Raw genomic sequence first — 21,325 nt, 5'->3', positions numbered from 1 at the left:
TATGCAGGTTCAGGTATTCGAGACTATCCTTCTGATCGATTTATATGTTTAAGACTTCAACTTTGGACGATGTCCTGTTAACGGAAAGGTGCAGTTTTTACTATCAGCCTGGAGAGTACTCAATATATTCCGAACTAATTTTTCGACCTTTTCTGCTGCGTTTGCGCAGTTAAACAAAAATAAAATGATCTGGTTTAGAGTTTCATAAAATGTTCCACTTTAGCAAAGCAAAGCCTTGGTATTACATTCCTGTAGTGGAATTTTACCTTCTGTTCTACGATTCTACTGACACTACGAATCCATCCAGGTCGGGGCTCGAACATACGACAACTGGTTTGTGAGACCAGTGCCCTATGCATTGAACTACCAAGCCGACTTGCAGTAAAACACGCTCCACTTTAGATTTGCAGTAAAAAACGCTCAAATGTGTTGAAAAGTTGTCAACATTAGTTTCAATAATCCAACTTCAATGTTCTGGGAAATATAGTCATCTATTATTTATAACATGGTCTTTAATTCCTACAAGATTGAACTTTAAGAAAAGAATACCGTTGTCCTGCTATTGACTCTATGAAACCATTCACTTGGTAATTGAAATGTTCGAATGTTAAACTACAAACGATAATTTAAATCTTCATAATAAATATGCATGTAGAGTCTAGAAAAGGTTTTTTTTTTCAAATAAGACTTCGTCAAATTGTGAAAAAATACTACTATATTTTTCATTTCAGGTATTGTTCTTCTAAACGAAGAACTGTTTCGCAATTTCAACTTCCGACTTTAACAATTTCATATCGTTCAAGCTCTTGCTGGGAGAATTTCTTGGATTGTGTGTGTTACGCGAATGCCGAATGACGCCAAATTGGTATTATAATGCAAATAATGCGTTTATCCAAATGAGCCGCAACTTTTGACCGGGCATTGTCGTGGCGAAAAATATCAGATGACTCTCTTTTCTGCATTATTTATTTCAAATCAGTTAGTTCGTTACTTTTCAATTGTATTTTATGTGTGACTACTAGGAGACAGTCGACCTTATCTACTTAACTACGGTTTTCATAAAAAATCACTTTTACGGAGCCTGAAACGACTTCGCTCTAGGAATGTTTTTGACATAATATATTTACATTTGATTACTTCATTTCTTACAGCATCCTAATTCTATCCTTTTGAACGACACCCAATGGTGTTACGTGCAAGGAAATGGATTTGTTCGTGAAGTTCAATAATGTAGAAAATTCTTCTTGTATCCGGCACGAAACGTTTCCGAGTTATTTTTATCTTTGAAATCAAGAGCATTTTTTGATAACTGCAAACAGTCACATTTCAACGTTAATCTCGTATGAGATCGAAGGCTGGCTAAATGCAAAAGTCCGTGCAAAATTTAGAACAGATAGTTTCATTGAAATGCATTTGATGTTTCCTTCTAAACATTAAATTTATGAAACATATTTATTCACTTGCCTGATTTGTTATCTGGTTCGTGTGTATTGATGTGTATAATAGACCGTTCTTTATAGCACTATCAAACGAAGACGCCAAACGTCCGATTAAATGTCAGTGGCAGATTTGTGTTATTAGAACTACCGTAAAATTGATTTTGTCACTATCACAGCGCATATAAAAAATAATGATTGAATCGAATTATTTGCGCTTCGACGGGTTTCGGAGTTCTGTGAAAATGTTTACCAATGCCTTCCCTCGAGTGTTTCGTTAGTAATGAAGCCGTCACGGTCAATGTTGATATGAAACCGTAACGCCAGCGAGCGTAAATATCGCCATTGAAAAGCTATTAGTACAGAAGGGTTTACGTAAAAACACCGAATCTCGTTGGAAATGCTACCTGACTTCATCGACCGATTATCTTTTCAATCAAGACTATGCTGCGACATTGAATTAAAGTGATTTGGTTTCGAAATTTTTCGCTTTAGTCTTTGTTAATATACAGATTTCGGATTTGGAGTCTACGAAGGTCGTTTCTGTTAACTTCGTCGAGTTCAACGCGTTTCGGAGAGCAACACCAACGATTATTTCTTCACTGAATTTGAAGCAAACGAGTTTCTACTACGCATATGCATTTACTGAGCCGCTCCATTACTTTTCGTACAAGTCCCTTGAGCTGGAGAAATTTCCTGATATTAAGTTTCGCCTTGGGTTTATCAGTGCGTCAGCAGTTTATGTTGAACTGCTAACGCCACCTAACGGCTCAACATGAACCGCTGAGTAGACGTAAAGTTAATGCTATTTACTTATACACTTTTTGCACAGAAGTGTCATGTTTGTACTAACGTGCCGAAAGAAACGAAACTATGTGACGGCGTACTAGCCGTCATCAGATTATAATTATTTAGGAGTATCACATGGGTTAGTATTGTTGACGGGTCAGTGCGCCGTGACATAGAGTTGTTTCTTTCGGCACATAAGTAAAGACATGACAGCAAAATCTTGACATTACATTCCTTTTGTTGAACTTGGCCTTTCTGTTTCAACAGACTTCGCAGCCGATTTATTGCATTACTAGTACTACGATCACTGGCACTAAGAATCCTTCCAGATCGAGACTCGAACATACGACCACTGGCTTGTAAGACCAGCGGCCTTATGCATTAAACCGCCAACCCGGACTAGTAAGTAAGGACATGGCACTTCTGTGCAAAAAGTTTATTTGTAAATAGCATTATCCGGTACCCATGCGGTACCAAAACCCCTAAATAATTTCCTGATATTTGGAAACCTCATGTTACCAATATTTAAAAGGGATAGTCAAAGTAACACTACCATATATCAGAAGATAACTTTGAACTACGTTTCAAAGAGAATGGAATTATTTGTTATTAGAAGCACGAAATGATACATTTTCTCCGATCAGCCTGGATTCTTTGAACACCGGTCTACTTTTATGGAGCATCTTATTTGTGAAAAATGACTAACACTCGTCTATTTTTTTTTTCAATGAAAAATAGTATATTTTGCTGAAAAATCGAAAAAATGCAGTACATCGACTTAAAAACCACAACAATCTACAGTACGCATTTTATTTTAAAATATTGAATAAAAATAAATCTAATTTATTTTCATCATCTCAATAGTTTTGTTGTGTCCCAATGGAAATGAATATTTTTGTTTCAATAAAAATGAAAGAAAATAAACGAATCAATCATCAATCGGTATTACCTCCAAATGAACTTGAAAAAATTACAAAACTACATAAACAACTAGTCGATTGATTTTCGCATGTTTTTATATTTGCTACTTGATGCGACTGTTTTCACTGACATTTTTATTTCGGCAAATCGATGTTCGATGCGTCTGCGACATAAAATATTGTATTTATTTTTTGATTTGAGAAATACAGTACATTTTAATGGGAAAATACAGTATTTTTAAGGGGAATACCAGTACGCATAATGTGGATCAAAAATACTGTACTATACTGTAAATTACAGTACAGATACGAATGTTTAGAATTACCCAAAGAGGCCTTCCCTTGCATGAAAGTTATTATATTCCATACATCCTATATTATTTGTTGACAGTTATGATATCTGTTACGGAAACAAATTGCTCAAAATCGATTGAATTTTTCGTTGCATTACGCTAACACATCTTCAAACGAAATTCTTGTTCATTGTTTCGATTAGAGCTTCACGTTTTCTAAATCGTGTCATCGGAGTTGACACATAGGGAAATATTTTGAAGAAATAAAAAGGAAGATCGGAATTATTCGATCCGTTTGATCGTAATATCACTGAAATCTCCAAAACGGGACTCATTATCATAAAGATCGATGGTAGTGGTGATCAAAAAGAGAATAAATTAACGCGTGTCAAGCAGATGTGAAATAGTGCAAATGTTAACGTGTTTGATGTAAATAGCAAAACATAAAACTTAAACGAGATTATCCAAAGTTAATTGCAAAATTAATGCAAAACAACAGGAGCTAAAATTGCGATGCCGAAAGGTTTTTGAGAAACTTCTCGCGAATTATAAATGTGATTTTGAATAACAAAAACTAATACTTCAAATATTTGAGATGCCTTTCAAGATCGAACTTTTACACTACAAAAACTGAAAACTGTCTGGAAAGTGTTAATGTTGGTTGAAATTTAAAGTTTTGTAAATTAAATAATATTATTTGGGAAGAGTATACTAAAAGCGTTTATTTCTACCCCTTAATTGAATAAAAACCAGTTATATCATCATTGTGGCTAGATTTAGTTATGTTACAATGTTACATAAGTGATCCTACACCGAAATGTTTTTTTGAGTCCCTGAGCGTAGATTTTCGTAGCTTTCTCCATAATCTTAGCTTCACTTATCCTCTAGTAAAAAAAACACGCTAACCTCTGTATTTTATCAAACCAGTGGCGTCTCTTGACAAAATTAACTAGTTGTGCACTGCTTATGTGGTATGATAGCAGATGTAACAGTTCGTTGTAAGTGAAAACTAAAGATTGAGGAATGGAGATTCGCTTGTTTTTCAATACAATGAGATAACGATATACTTTCGGATGGGATTTTTTTTAAACAAACAAATCTCAGAGCTGAACTGAGTAAATCTCTCTTCTTTAATTTGTGCAGTAACTCATGTGCACGGAAAAGACACTACTAACACATCGACAACAGATACTTGAAATTTTGTTTCTGATGTATATGAGATACGTGTAGATACACGCAATTTCGGTGCAATCCAGCCTGCTTTCATCGAATTAATAACGATGCCAATAAATTAATTGAATTTGGATGGGGTTGGGGACGCAGTTCTTTCCTTCAATTCGACCGGTTGTGCAGTGCACGAGGTGCACATGAGGACGATACGCCACTGTATCAAACATATGAAGGAAAACATTTAAGAAATTAACTGGATGCTCGAATTTACATACATATCAAATCAGCAATCCCTCTGGCATAGGCTTTTAAAATATCTGTTCCCTAGTAGGTCTGCGTGGTTTTTTAGTAGTTCGAGTAATGTCTTAAAATCAAATTCCTTGATTTATGTAGATCAGTACGAAAATTGATTCCAAGCATAAGAACATTTATTACTCTCGAAATTATGTTTACATTTAACTATATCGCTTCTTTATTGGTATCCTACGAAGCGAGTAGATCATTTAGCTACAAACCATTTCACCAGATGTAGTCTAACCAAAATCCGTTTCATCGAAAGTCGTTTCATCTAGTAGCTTACTTTGCCTTTTCTTCGAATCCCATTTCGTCGAATTTATTATTTTGAGGTGGCTTAGAAATATGTCTGCTACAGCTCAGGGTGATGGGAGTGCTAAACGCGTATGCATAAGAACGCAGGTTTGAGTCCTGCCTCTGGGTAAATCTTTTTTCCAAAATAACATTATTCTATTGTCTAATTCTTTCGGCGAAAGAACTCTTACGGCATAATGATGCTTTGGGCAGAACGGTATCTGGCGAAATTACACTTTTAGAGAAACGGCTTCCGGCAAAATGAAGACATATCAGCTTCATTTTGCCTTTTCAGCTATCAATTCGAGTAAAGTGAAGTCATTCACCTAAACGTTTGCTCATAATGTGGCGCTCCTGGTGGACGGATTTGGAAGTTCTTGTCGGGAATTTTGTCAGTTTCGCGTATGATTTTTGACATTCCGTAAATCGACTGTACTTTGTAAACAATCAACATGGAAGCCGAAAGAAGGGAAAAAATTGTGCACAGTTATTCGGAAAATCCATTGTGGTCTGCCTGCATCTAGGCCAGCTAAACAGCTGAAATTGCCCAGAAGTACCGTATGGCGCGTTATCAAACGGTTTAAGGAAACATTGACGACGATTCGGAAGCCTCAAGCCAATCGTCGGAGTGGAACTGTCGACCGGAAACTGCGTGGTAAGATGTTGAAGATGATTAAGAGGAATCCTAATCTGTCGAACCGTGATTTGGCCAGAAAATTCGGTGCTGCCCATAGTACCGTGAGGAGAACTCGACTCCGGGAAGGAATCAAGTCGTATCGAGCTAGCAAACAGCCAAATCGGAACCATAAAACAGAATAGTGTGGTCAAAATTCGTGCTCGGAAACTATATGACCAGGTGCTGACCAAGTTCGACGGGTGTCTTCTGATGGACGATGAAACCTATGTCAAGGCTGACATCGGACAAATCCCAGGTCAAAAAATTTACTTAGCAACGGCTCGGGGGGATATTCCAGCCAAATTTAAATTTGTTTTTGCCGATAAATTTGCAAGAGAATTTATGGTTTGGCAGGGCATTTGCAGCTGTGGCAAATGAAAGAAAGTTTTCGTTACAAATGAGTCAATGACACCGGGACTATACAAGAACGAGTGTCTCCAAAAACGAATTTTGCCGTTCATTCGATCTCACGACCATCTCGTAATGTTTTGGCCAGATTTGGTAAGCTGTCATTACAGCAAAGTCGTTCAAGAATGGTATGCAGAGAAAGGGGTCCAGTTTATTCCGAAAAACCATAACCCACCCAACTGCCCCAGTTCCGCCCTATTGAGAAATACTTGGCAATCATGAAGAGGAGAGGCAAAGACATCAATCAGATGACAACCTGGTGGAATAAGATAGCTAAAACGATGGACGAAGAAGGTGTGCGCCGCCTAATGAGCCGTGTTACGGGAGAAATTCGAGAATTCCTTCGAAACCGTGACGAATAATTTTATCCGTATTTTTTCTTAAAAGTATGAAGAAAACGCTACATTTGTGTAAAAAATATTTTGAATTCAATAATAAATAACTGAAATACATGCAATTGTCTTTGTTCTAATTCTATCTAAAGCAAGCTCTATTAGAGATTTTTGAGATAATCTAAACATTTAAGTTATCCTATTTTACTACCGTCAGGTACTGCTGACCAAACGGTGAAGTGTATTTTCAATCAACCCGTCTTTAACCAACTTTTTGCATTCATTCAGCACTGAGTCGATTCACGTCTTGATTTCAAAATTCTTCAGTAAATAATGATCTTACGCCACGTTTAGGTCTGAAATTGATAATTATTTTCAACTCACTTCATTTAGAGCCTGAGAACAAAATTTGTACAGAAACGCTTCATATTGTTTGAGAAATTTGAGTCTTTCGATTCACCATCGTTCCCCGATCAATGTCGTTTTGTTTGACTGACCACACTTGAGCGTCATCAAACAGTGCTCGGGGCAGCAATCTCTAATGTCGAAATTTGCTCATTTAGGTTTCTATCTCTACTCGATTCCCGTGCATCACAGTGATCATTACGGTTGTCCAATTTGTGGCAATCCATATTTCATCGTACGGCGCTTGAATACAACGTATCGAACTAAACCGAACGGCCGATACGGATGATACGGATGATACTTCAACAGCTGTTGAGAAACAGTTTACTTTTAATGGACTAACGCACATATTCATTCATAAAGTTAGAAACTTGCGTGATTTTTGAGTTTTACCAGTTAATTTTGGTTATTAGTCAAATAGTTTTCATGATTACAACAAATGAAGACGTTTTCTCGAACGTGCCAAATTTGATTTGGAATAATACTCTTATTTAATGAAATTCATTAAAATCTTCTGTTCCAAGTAAATTTTATTGCAACCCTCAGCTTACAGATTAGAATCGGGTTGAAAAATATCGTTCAAACGTTGGAATCGATCAAAACATTACCGGTACTCCATTAATCACTGCCCTTTTCGATTTCCAACCATAAACAAATTTATTCCGAAACCGCCATGCGGTTCCACTAATTGCCAATTGTCTTCGTTACCTACTGTACAGTTTTCCCCACATTAGACACTACCTGAATTTGTATGCATTTCCGGCAGCTGCCTTCTTTTCTATACTTTCGGTTCCAATTCCACAGACACTCGGTGAATTCACTTTCAAAACAACTTGCCAACGGTAAACGGTGTTAAAACCAGTATAGTTTCCTTCCTATATTTATTTCTTTCCTACTAATAGCATTTCGGACAGGGCGACACGGGAGGGTTGGGCATGGCCACCCCGGAGGAAACGGGCGGAATAGTTAAATCGTTATCGCGATAGTGCAACGAAAGGAACCGTACATGCTGTTCGTTCCATCATCGTAACTGCCGCCGTCATCGACATCATCAACAACGTGAACAACAACACCTGGTGGGCCTGTTTTCGTGCCACGCGAGTGCTCCTCCGACCAATGACTGACTGGTGGCGAAGGCGAAACTGCGCCATCCCTGTGTACCCGTGATAGGAGAAAGATTGACTACGGGAAGGTAACACTTATCATTGAGTTTCACTTTCATTCACATTCGGACAGTTTTTTTCCTCTCTCTCCGCAATGGTCATTGGAATGAAGTGCGGTGTTGTCCGTAAATGTATGCGCTTTGTTTTAATCTTCGAACCGAAAGTTGAGCGGAATTCTATTGCTTTTTAATAAAGTAGTATTAATATTAATATTGTGAAAAGAAGTAAATTGCGCTCACTCCATTTCTTCAATTCCTATTTACTACCGGTTTTTTTTAATTATATTGGTTATGATCGAGCCCCTCGAATGTCGGATATTTTTCCTTATGTAATCTAAAATCCAGTTTTTCAAACATTAACATTTCGTGACCAAGTTGAACGGCGGAAATATTAATGCCTGCTCACCTTTGAATGTCGGTGGTCTTTGCTCTGCTGCTAGTCTTTTTCAAGTCGGCTACTATGTGGATGCTGCATAATTTTCGTAGTACCTTTTACAGGCAATAATTTCGCTATCCTTACACAGCCGAATGCATTTTCAAATGAAATATAGTGTCTAAGCATGTTCCGTAATGGTTGCGTAACACTGATCTGATGGTTTTGGTAGTGGTTTTTTGTTGTCAAGAGTTGACCGGCCATGTTCGATAATGGCTCGAACATATTTAGGGTTTCGGGATGATGTAATCAGTTGAGTTTGGGAAAAAAAACAAAATTTAGAAATTTTTTTGATAATCTGAAAATCTCTGAACAAAATTTTTACTACTGATTTTTCGCAAAAGCGATTTTCACTGAAACTGATCCCAAATGGTAAACAATCAGTTGTGAAAATTTCACTAGGGAATCACATTCTCCCGGGTGACATTTAAGAAATAAGTTTGCTCATTGAAGATTTTTGGGAAATGAATTTCCACATGGAAAAACCGAAATCAGCATTTTGGCGAAAAAATTAGTTGATTTTCTGATTTTATTTAGTTATTTTTTTAGACAACTAAAAAAATCTTACTTTTGCTAATTAAGATTTTTTAATTCTAATTCCCTTAATAATAATGAAATATTTGTTAAAATAACTATTTTTTTAGTTGAATTCACCAATTAAACGTGCTGTCATTTTTTAGCTAAGGCACACTTCATTTCCATTGAACTAATTTTTTAGTTGAATTAGAGAAATAAAACGTTGTTTTCAACCACCATGAAGGGTTGAATTGGCTTCTGCAATTTGCAGCTATATGCCACTCTGTCGCCGAGAAAATGTTAACACCGTTATGACTACTAGCCACTAGATGGCACACTACTACTGAAAAAGACATAAACGAAACATAAACTTCTTTTTGAAAATTTTTCTCCTAAAACACTGTTCTCTTCATTCGACTTCGCGAAATCGAGTCTCTCACAGAAAACTTTGAGCAGTCGGAGAACAAAAACCGAATACAAGTAGCACATCGGACGGCGTAGCCGGAAGGTAGGAAGATAAAAAAAACATCATTTGACATATTCAATTAGAGTGCAACATTCGAAGAAACTTACTTCACTGTTCCGCGTAAAAACATTATTACGCACAATCGCTTCAAATGCGCACGAATTCTTAATAAATACACTTTCCACTAAGAGTTTACGTCATTTATACAAATCTGTTTAGAAATTTATATATGGATATATCGTAACACATGCGAAAAACATCTAAACAATTTGCAAGCAGTTTCAACAAGACTGTCCTTTTTAGCTTTTTAATGGATTGTTTTGCTTTGACACTTCTCATGAGTATTTGGCAAATAAACTTCTTAATAAAAACCCATTTCATTTTTGTTTTCTTTGTGCTGTCCTTCAGTAACGATGGAGATAGATAAATAGAAACAAATTTTCTGATTTTAATAACAAAATTAGTTGTCAATGAGAATTTCGTGTTGAATTGTAATATTGCTGGTTTGTGTCCAGGATATGCGCCAACTAAACACATTCTCTAAAAATAAGAATTTTACTCAGCAAAGTAAATTCTCAACTTCAACTAATTTTATAGTTATTTTGGAATTTTGTTGTTAAGATCAACTAATTCAAAAACAATTATACGAATTAGGCGCAGAGTTTATTTCGGTCGTTCCGTGATAGCCGTTATATCTCAACCTTTTGGTGGTTGAAATGAAAAAAATGCTAAATCTTTAGCTCTTGCATGTGCTCAGATTTATTCAGCAATGCATCACCACTATTGACAAAAATAAAAAAAAAAATCAATCACAAAGCATGTTATGCAGCTGATTAAAAAATATTACACGATTCAGCTTGAATATGATACGCAAATTTACAAAAATGTTTTGAAACTACTTAAACCGTGTCGTACCGAAACCGGCATTTTTTTCAACTCTGATGATAAGAAGTGCTAAAGGAGCATTCCTAAATTGACAAACGATATTGATTTACATGCTCCATTAATATTCCTTATCACCCACCGTTAGATTCCCGAGTGATACAAAATACAGTTTTTCATACTGAGCCACCTATGTTCATCGAGAATGTCTAAAACTATCAAATTCAAAATGCTTTTGATTCACTTATAAACATAGCAGCTATTCGATAGCAGTCAAAACAATATAGCTGTTCATCAAAACTATTGGAATCATTATTTCTCAGTTGCGATTCAGTTGTTTATTCAGTATAGATATTTCATTGATTAGAATATAATAACTAAATCATGCATGAATCACTTCGGTGTCGAACTGAAGCGTAGTGACAATTCAGCATCAAAATATCATCGGAGACTCTTCTCCCTTTCGATTATCTTTTAGGCGATATTAGTGTGGGTCAAAATTCGTCATCAAGTTTCACTGACACAAAAAGCCACTTGTGAACTTCGAGGTTTGGTTGACACTTGACACATGAATGAAAATAGTGGAAGTGATTTTTCAGTCAGTTCAGAGTTTTTTTCGAAAATCTTTTGAACTGATTTTTTCACGAGTGAAACTGGAACCAACTTTTTCTGATCATGATGCATAAACCGATCATTCAAATAGAATACCGCAGCTAGGTAGAACCCGTGCTCCGAACCAAGTGTAATAATCTGCTAATCATGTCCGATGGGTACATTGTTCTGGTTGACGAGACATGTGCTAGGAGGCGTCTATAAACAACGTAGACCCACTGGGGGAAAGGGCCTTCTCATAAAAATCAACGTTCGCCTACGAGAAAGGAGGGCGAGCTTTGTCCAAAGTCTTCGTAGTCTCATAATTGTTCATAAAGTTCCAGAACAAACTAATTATCACTTAACATCATTATTCAACAAAATCCAGAAGTTTTACATTTATGAAGTCGTTGTCAGTCGAAATTTGAATTCGAGAAGAAAAATGTTTCAAATTACGAAAGTAAAAATTTAAGATAAAATACACAGAAAAAAATTATGAATTTTACAGGTGACGTAATTTTACAAACGATACGATTCATAACAACTTAACTTGTCAAATGACGCAATATTCCATTCGTGCAGAATTTTACTGGCTCCTAGTGTAATTTTCACTTGACTACCAAGTGACGCTGTATGCGTTTATATGTATTAATTATTCATTAATCAGATATGTGCTTCTGTGGTTCAGTTGATTAACTGGCGTGCTTTGTGATCTCATGGTTCTTGGTTCAAGTCGCGCGCCATTGATCTTTTGTTTTTTTATTTCATTCGATTTCAATCCTTGTAATTTTCAAATCACACAATTTTACATGTTCTTGCATATACATTTGTGTGAAATATGACGCTCCATTTATGTGCATCTTATAGGATGTAAAATCAGAATTTTTTTCGAACTGTGTATATCCCAGAAGGTAATGTCCAGGTCTCTCTAAAAACGTATTTTGTCTCTAAATTCATTTTATTGTTTGAAAAATATTAAGAAAAAACAACTGCTAAAACTCGTCCGATTTATTGGTGGGTGTCATCATTTCTTTGAAACGAATCTTCTGAAAGCAATACGCAAAACAATTTCATATTCTGTATCTTGTTAGATCTGTCGGTACTACAATGAAACATTTCCACCGAAAAAAAAACAAAATGGTGGGCGTTTGAATTTTCTACCCTTTTTGCACTTTTAATTATTTATAACATTGTTAATTAACAATAAATAAAGACCCCTAAAGATTAAAATGCCGTTAGTTTTATGTTGATAAGTATAATAGTCTCTTTTCTCTACTAAATTCTCGATCACGGGTATCGTCATGACTAATTCTTTATTATTTCTAAACATTTTTTTTGTTTAAATTATTATTTGGAGGGGCACAGTCTAAGTTGGTTCTACAAAATTTCTCCTCTTCGAAAAATGGATCCATTAATCGAAGGGAAATACATTTTCTTTCTTATCGTTCATCCAGTAAAGACGTTTGAGATTAATTGTATCTTTTTGCCGCTTTAGTATCCTGAATAACTAAGCTGTCATGGCTTGCTGCAAGAAAGTGAGATCATCATTACTTAAAAACAGGTTCAAGTTTTTGAAATTCCATAAAGATAATTGAGATTAAAAAAAACGGAACGCGAAAATTCTCAACACTAATTTTCAAAGTTTAAAGTTCATATGAATCGGGTCAATATATAAATTAAATAACCTTCACTAAATTCACAATAGAATAGAAAAATCGGTTATTAATATGACTGTTTTGCAACAGTTACCAACACTTATACTAGGTGTAATCCTAATTAATTTCCGTTAGTTTGTTAATTATTACACCAATTGCTAGAAAACCATTGTAGTTATTTATTCATCGCTTTCCACACATTTATTTATTTCATCGCTTTCCACACATTTTGGGCATAAATAACAAATAACTTGACTTTTCTTTCAATTTTTTGTGCCTTCCTCAACTTTTGAGACCCTTTCTTTCCCTTGACCCCCTTCCCCTCTCCTTCTTGAACCATCCCTTGAATCTCCTCTTGAACACCCCCCCTTGAATGATTCCTGCGCACGGTGCGCATAGTAAGTTACACGGTCAAGTACTTGCGACTTGTGCGATGCAGCATTGTCGTGAAAGAAAATCACATTTTTCTGTTTGAATTGACCCAATGGCTCGCCTAGATTTGAAAATTACTTGCTCGTAAACTCTCAGCGCCCTCAAACTGCTTGTCGTCTTCATTGAATAATGCTTGAAATTTGCGTTTCACAAAATTTTTGATACTAAGTTGATGAGCTTAATTCTGTACATTTCAAGCATAATGTGATCGGACACAATTGCTAGTGATTAGAAAACCGTTTAAGCATTTTACCAGCAATGCAATATGACTTACCAACTACACGTGGGCACGAAACTACTGATGTGGAAAATTAACAAGATTCAAAACACGAGGTTTGTTTTAAGGCTTCAACCTCTACAGTTGTTCAGCTGCCACAATGTATTTTTTTTGTTTAACAACCATGCTAACACGGATAAGATGAACTACACTGCATTGTTCACTTATCTTAACTAATGCCCTTTAAAAAGAATTTATCTGAAAAGAACTTTCTTTGTGAGCTAACAAACTGTCGTAAATTGGTGCACCAAAACGATTTAAGGCAGTTGAAATACAAGACATATACAAACAGAAATGAAATCCTTGAACGGGTTAAAAACAGACGAAAAAACAGCAGCCATTCTAATTTTCACGCCTTGTTTTGAAATTTTAATTCTCGCTCCGTGAACCTGTAAAATAGTTTTCTTGTTTTTCATAAAGAATTTGAATTTAATTTTTCAAAACGAATGCATTAATGTTATTGTGTTGGTTCCAAAAAGTAGTTTGAAATATCAGGTGTACAACTTTGTTTCCTCCGTTTTCCGATAGGTGGATGTACCGGCTGAGGTTGGTCAAAATACATAGATGATAATGCCTTTAAAGTGAGTGTGTGTGTGCCTAACGAATTGTCATCGCCATTTCAGTGACAGTTGTTCTTGTTTTCGTATTATTCACACTCGAAAAAGTCTGTTTATGTGCCCAATTCTCGCCATTTGCGGGATGTTTTACTTTTCTGTTACAATTCGAAAAAAAAGCAGCTGAAGCGCATCGAATGCTCTCAGAAACTTACGGTGAGTAAAAGAACGTGTCGGGAGTGGTTTCAACGTTTTAAAAATGGTGATTTCGATGTCGAAGACAAACATGGTGGTGGAAGAGAAAAACCTTCAAAGATGAACAACTAGAAGCATGTGATAAACCACGAGCTCTTGAAACCGAGTGAAATCATCACAGCAGAGCTGCCGAACGCAACTGATGCGCCTTAGTCGCGCGCTAAAAGAAATGCGGCAACAATATAAAGAGCGACATAACAAAGTCATCCTCCAACACGACAATGCTCGGTCTCACGTCGCAAAAGTGTTGAAAAAGTACCTGGAAACGCTGAAATGGGAAGTCTTGCCCCACCCGCCGTATTCCCCAGATGTCACCCCTTCTGATTTCCACCTATTCCGTTCGATGGCACTCGGCCTGGTAGAGTAACATTTCCAATCCTTCGAAGAGTTGGAAAATGGATTGCTTCATGGATAACGTCAGACTCCTTTTTTCGATCCGGGATCCGAAAATTGCCGGAAAGATGGGAGGAAGTTGTCGCTAGCGATGGACAATACTTTGAATAATACATCTGTAAGCACTTTTTCGCAATAAAACTTTCAATTTTGGAAAAAAAAACAGCAGAAGCAAAGTTGTACACGGAGCATAGAAAAATACAATAAATCGGCCCGAAAAATGTAACATGATAATCTGAAATAAAGTAGTCAACCGCAAAATTCTATACGTTGGTAGCCGTTAGAACCGCTCTTTTGAACTTTTGATCTATTACGTTTATTGTTCGCTCTGTTCGCAGTGGTAGATTTACTTTGTGCGCCGTTCACCAAACGAGAGGCCACCGATTTGTTCGGAATTTTGCTCGTGGAAATAATTGTCAACTGTGTTGAAAGTTAGAAAAATGGTAGCCTCCGGTTCTTTTAAAAATACAAAGCTTTTTACAAAGATCTAATGAGATTTTACTTGTGCAAGTTTTTTCATCATTTTTGTTTTGCAAATGATATAGTCGAAAAAGGACTTATCCTACAAAAAGTGTTGTACTAGTTAGTTCGTAAAATTAGTCAAATTTTCGAAAAAATAAGCATTGAATCGTACTCCGAGAAAATTTATTTTAAAATCCATAGTCGTTTTACAAATAACACAATTTTTGATTTTGATGAAATTTTGTCCCAAAATAGCTAATTTTGTTCCCCAACAATCGTCCATATTTTGCTAGATGGGAATATTCCAGGAAAAAAAGTTTTCCAAACTAAAACTTGTAACAAAGTCTATTCGTTCAAAAAGTTTAATCAAAATTTGGGAAGGTGCTGCCAACTCCGAAAACGATTTGGCTTGAAATGTTTCGTTTTTTGCCTTTTCATTTCTGCTTTATATCTTCATATTTCGATCAAATAGAAATCTTGAAAGCTAAAAAAGACTTTTATTATATTATATTTATGCAACAATAGATCAAGCTTAACTATCATGTAATTCAGTTAGGTATTGATCCGGTTTTCGCTACCATCACTGGAATACATTCACAGTTCTCAAGCTAGGGTACACAGCTAACAGAGATACTAGTAACTTATTGCAAACATATGGGACATAAAGTTATGATAACACAACATGGTTTGTATCTGATTGGTCGGACATTTCTCCTGTTCGGGTAATTGCGGTCGGGTTTACTATAGTCAATATCATTCATTTGTGAGCTCGATTCCCCACTCATTCGTCAACAGATAGCGCTTTTGGTGTCACTGACAGCCATTTGAGAAACCATCAGAGTCGTGATTGAAGGGTAATGTTTTCCGACTTCGCGATATTTATATCAAGATACAATATGATCGTGCTCTACTCTGCGCAGTCAGCAGTTTTCCGCTTCGCGTTTGTCAATGCAGTTTCATTATTTGTGTGGAAAAGTGAGAACTTGTTGACTCATCTACTATGATAAAAGTTTTACTATGTGCAACTCGATGGTTTACCACTACTCCAGCTACTTATTCGTTCCGCTTTGGAAACAACTGCCTAAAAAAACAGTTGAGAGGTGATTGCTGAAAACTAACTAAAAAGCTTTCTCTGTTAACGTTGACTTCGAGTAATTGCTCTGATAGATGCATCTCATATACGATTTCATTCTCTTCGAATAAATTTCCCTTTCGGTGTCTTTTCGTTTGCGCTTTGGCAGACGAAAGGAAGAAAAAAATTATTTTTATTTTCATAATCGTCTCGTGGTGAGGATAAATGTTATCTTCCGGCCATACCTTACTTGAAATTTCGCTCGTATCCATTGCATCAACATCTAATGCATTGTATGTTGAAAAGCAGACTCATGATGAACAGCTTCATTCGATTCAGCATTATTGAGCATCTTCAATTAATGAGCCAATGAGCCTAATGCACTGTAATCGATCTCTCTGGTAACCTCTAATCACGCAGCGGTCGGTTTATTTTCTCACTCAACTACTGAAATCATCTCTTGTAACTAGAAAACGGTAGACCTTGTAATACTTTATTATGAGTAAATTGATGTGCATGTAAGTTGTAAAAAGCATGCATTGTGCTTTTTCCACTCTCTTCTCCGAACACTCATTTCCAATGTGATACCCTGATGATTGCTGTCGTTAAGATCATACCAATGCAATGGAAGGGAAATAACTCAGTATGAAACGTACGCTCAATTTGCTGTTTCTGTTCCTTGTATGCTTTATCCCAAATCACCAAAATATAGAGAGTACATCGAGCGCAATTATCGCCACGAATCTTAGCTCAAGCAAATGAAGACCTTTCAAAAAGTAGCGCATGGCTATGAAATTGGATACTCGTCAGTCAATGGAGAGCTCTTAAGGCGTTGGATGAGCATAGCGCCAAAGCAACCTAGTCAGGATTGGTATGATTTGCGCTATATCGACTATGGAAGATAAATTTTTACTTGAAATAATAGTAATAATAACAAATATAGAGAAACGATGCTGTGCCAACACTTACTGAAAGTGATTGAGCTGATCTAGATACACCGTGGAATCGAGTAAACAGGTGTACGGTTATCGGTAGAACTGTTATAGAGCAGTCGATTGGGAGCAAATTAGCCTCGGCACGGGCTATGGTTTTGGATATGCAAATGAAAGCACTTGTTGCGCTAGTTAGCCGGGAGCAAATACCTATGTCGGTCGGTACGCCGGTAGCAACATTGTCAGCAACATCAGGGTGCCAGTGGTGATTCGACCGGGCACTGAGGGACTGCAATGCAACTACAGGCAAGGACGATTGGTTGTATTGACATAGAACATTTAGACTACTAAGAGGTACAAAAATTAATTAATTCTGATTGATTTTGTAATTATTTGGACTATTATCTGTCGACGGTATAAAGGTTACCACTTGCTTTCGTTCAATGCGACAGTAAAGTCTTTGGCTCTAGCATTCACTTAATGTCTGCTTAGCAGTTCATGTAGAACCGCGAGGTGCCATTTACAGTTCAAAGTAAACTGTTAATGGACTGGCGAGTCGAAGACGGTTCAAAGGTAGCTTTCGGACAAGCCTAAATTTCTTGAAATCGGTTCAGTCATCCTTGGGAAAATTGTGCGGTAAAAAAATTGTTTGAAAAATGCACACACAGACTTTTTCCGGTTTCGTCGAGCTAAGTCGAGTGATATAAGACATTAGGTCTTTTAAGCTTCGTTCAAAAGTCGATTTTTCAGCAATTCTCACTGAAAGACCGAAATCGGCATTTTGGCGAAAAAATTAATTGATTTTCTGATTTTAGCTATATGGCGCACTGTCACCGAAAAAACGTTAACACCGTAATGACTACTAGGCACTAGATGGCACATTACTACCGAAAAGAATTTTTCAGTCGAGGTTGTCTTTTCTATATTGGCAGGTATAGATACGATGTTGTATTGGAGGAAAAGACATAAACGAAACATAAACTTCTTCTTTAAAAATTTTCTTCTAAATCGTTGTTTTCTTCATTTGATTTCGCTCATTCGACTCTCTCACTGAAAACTTTGAGCAAACGGAAAATAAAAACCGAATACAACTAGTACACCAGACGGCGTAGCCCGGAATGTGAAAAGAAACAAAAAACTTCGTTTGACATATACGAATAAAGTGCAACATTCGAAGCTAACTTCACTGTTCCACGTAAGAACATTATTACGCACAATCGCATTAAATGCGCACAAATTCTGAATAAATACACTTTCCACTAAGATTTTACGGCATTTTTACATATCGGTTTAGAAATTTAAATATGGATATATCGTAACCAGAGCTAATAAAAGTCATTTTCATTGACTCAAAATAGATGAAAATGACAAGAAATTACTGTCACTCTCAGCTTCGCATGCAAACTATGACAACGAAATCAATGTGCAGTCAATGACATAAGCGGGACAGTAGTTTCAAAATTGTGTTTTTTTTTCATCTGCCCTTACAGTCATTTGCAGTTTTCAGTGAAAATCCCATAGTATACAGTGTCGATATTCAACCGAAGCTGTGAGAATCGAAAATGACTGAAAAAGGTTTCACAATGACTTTCACCTGTTGGTGGTCATATAAACCTATCTTGTCAATAGATGGAGTATTCCATTCGTAATAAATTTTACCGGATCCGACTGAATTTTGCACTCGGTTGCAAGTGCCGCTGTCCGGATTTATATGTACAAGTTTATATGTACAAGCAGACATGACTTAGTCGATAATTATATGTACTACTGTGGGTAAAAAGTAGTACGACTTTTGAATGATATTTCGCGCGGAAAACTATTTCGTTTTTTTTCTAGGTTGGCATGACTGTCAGTTACATATGACTGTCATGTTTCAAGTGTCACTTTAAAATATTCATTAGTGTTTAGTATACGTCTGTCTTTCAGTAGTCGATTGCACTGACGATTTTTACAATGAGTGAAATTATTCAACAAAGAAGTTCCATTAATTTTTGTGTGCGGAATCGAATTTCTGGTGCAGAAACGTTCAGAATGTTGCAAAGTTGTATGTCGCGAGCAAGTGTATTTGATTGGTACAAATTGTTCTAAGAGGGTCGAGAACGCGCTGACGCAAGCAAGTCAAAAATCAAGGTAATGCTGACAGTTTTCTTTGACGATCGAGGTGTGGTGCGATCCGAATTCCTTCCGATCGGTCAAATTGTTAGCAAGGAATACTATTTGAGTGTTATGCGTCATTCGCGCGAAGCAATTCGTACAAAGAGGCCGGAAATGTGGGCCGACATCTTGCACCACGATAATGCACCGTCGCATACTGTATCGATTCTTCGTGATTGTTTGCTTGAGCTTGAGCGACCACCCCTGGTTGCTACTCCGTTACTGATCGGGATTAGCTGAAATTGTACAGGGAGTTTCTAGATGATCCGACCTGGGACTGGTAAATCATCCTTCAATGTACATCTTCTGCTAATCCCAGAAATCATTGATCAGTACCGGCGCCGGCCAGGCCCGAACGTAGATCGTCTAAGGAATGGGAAGGGATGTCAGTCCAACACTTGTTGTTACTAGAGGCCGTATATACTACTGCGCACTCCACAAGTGTCACAGGAGAAGGATATTTGTTAGTAAAAATTTCAGTATTGGTTTCGCGCGCGACTCAGTATGTTTCGGTTTCAAGATGCTCGGATGCACCACTAAACTCACTGACTTCCCGAGTGAACGTTTCAACAATATCCTATATTGAAGTCCCAGGAAGTCTTGATTCACAGATCTTATTCGAGGAAACTAAAGAAAAATTTGCAATACTATCGCGTAAAGAATAAAAACTTCCCTATTTTTTTTAAATGAAATTACGTGATACAAAATAAACGAGTGAATGGGATTTAGACAAAATAATTGATTCATTACATTGACATATTCTAAACAGTTGTTATAAAATCATTTTCAATCACCAAATAAAGGTAAAAAGATTTCACGTGCGTCTTTATTATTTCCGCTTTATTATTTTAATTATTTAATAAAATCATTAATTGGTTATATTGGTTGATCTGGGCAGCCGGCTACCGAGAAAAATATTAATTTGTTGTTTGAAATATTAATATCAAGTGTTTTTTACTATGTATTCAATATACCGATATATGTTATCTCTGTTATTAACATTGTATTATCAACGGATTTCAATTCAATTTATAATCCTGAAAGCCAATCAATAACATGGAAGAAGAAAACATTCCAATTAATCTAGACGGAAATTGATAAATTGAAACGAACGAAGCTAGACGGAAATTGATAGATTGAATGAAGAGATAATTTAGTAAAATAGAGTAATCAGAAGTGAAACATTGAAAATTTCTGATAACTGAAAGGAAAAAGAAACTCCAGCAATTGTCGCCTTTTACGACATGGAAGCAGGAACCCAGTGGATCTATTCTTGGTTCATTTTTTTTCCGTCGGATTCCACACGGCATCTAAGCTGGTACTGTCCGGAGAGAGCTAATAGGTACTATCAATCTCCTAGTGGACCCCAGCCCCTTGTATCGATTCTTCGTGATTGTTTCGCCAAAAATTCATCCAATATCGTTTCGTAACCACCATTTTCCCCTGATTTAGCTTCGTGTGACTTCTGGCTATACAGCAAAATCAAACGACCGCTCCGGGGAAACCTTTTTAAGTCAATTGAAGACATCAAACGTGAATTGCTACCCGCATTGAAGGCAGTGTACTAAGGCCGAGGGTGGATTAATTTGAGGGGGACGAAATAGATTTGGAAAAATAATAAAGAATTTTGAAATTATGAACAAAGTCATACTAGTTTTTGCCCACAGTTGTACATTGTGATCCAATGTTCCTCAACTCAAGTCACGCTGTTTTTTTCGTTGAATTTTAAACTATGTAATTTCCAAATCACTCAATTTTACATGTGCTGGAATATGAATTAGTGTGAAATGCGACGCTCCGACAATGCACTTTATAAGATGTAAAATCACATAATTTTTTCGAACTTTGTAATATTTTCGAATAAATTGATAGCTAGTGGCTGGAGAAAGATTATGCACTCGCACTTCTTTAGTATTATCTCCATATAAACCGGTATGTTGTATTTCCCTAGGCTTTGGATGATGAGCTACAGGGCGCGTACCCCCCTTTGGCGGATGGGGGTGGGAGTCAATACATACTTCGTATTGACAAAGTCGGACCATACCGAGATCGATCGATCGCTATTATGTTAT

General features: G+C 36.6%; 2 protein-coding genes across 9 annotated transcripts in view; one reads left to right on the top strand and one right to left on the bottom strand.

Annotated features, from left to right (window-relative positions):
• LOC131427964 (flotillin-2) overlaps positions 1-21,325 on the top strand; it is a 475,383-nt gene that overhangs the window by 207,737 nt on the left and 246,321 nt on the right. The gene's annotated exons all lie outside the window — the stretch shown is intronic.
• The window catches only part of LOC131427958 (glucose dehydrogenase [FAD, quinone]), a 49,261-nt gene that overhangs the window by 23,979 nt on the left and 3,957 nt on the right, over positions 1-21,325 (bottom strand). The window lies entirely within an intron of this gene.

This window comes from Malaya genurostris, chromosome 2, assembly GCF_030247185.1.
Source record: "Malaya genurostris strain Urasoe2022 chromosome 2, Malgen_1.1, whole genome shotgun sequence".
Lineage (NCBI taxonomy): Eukaryota > Metazoa > Arthropoda > Insecta > Diptera > Culicidae > Malaya > Malaya genurostris.
Note: the sequence above shows the minus strand (reverse complement) of the source record. Positions and strands in the feature narration are given on the sequence as shown.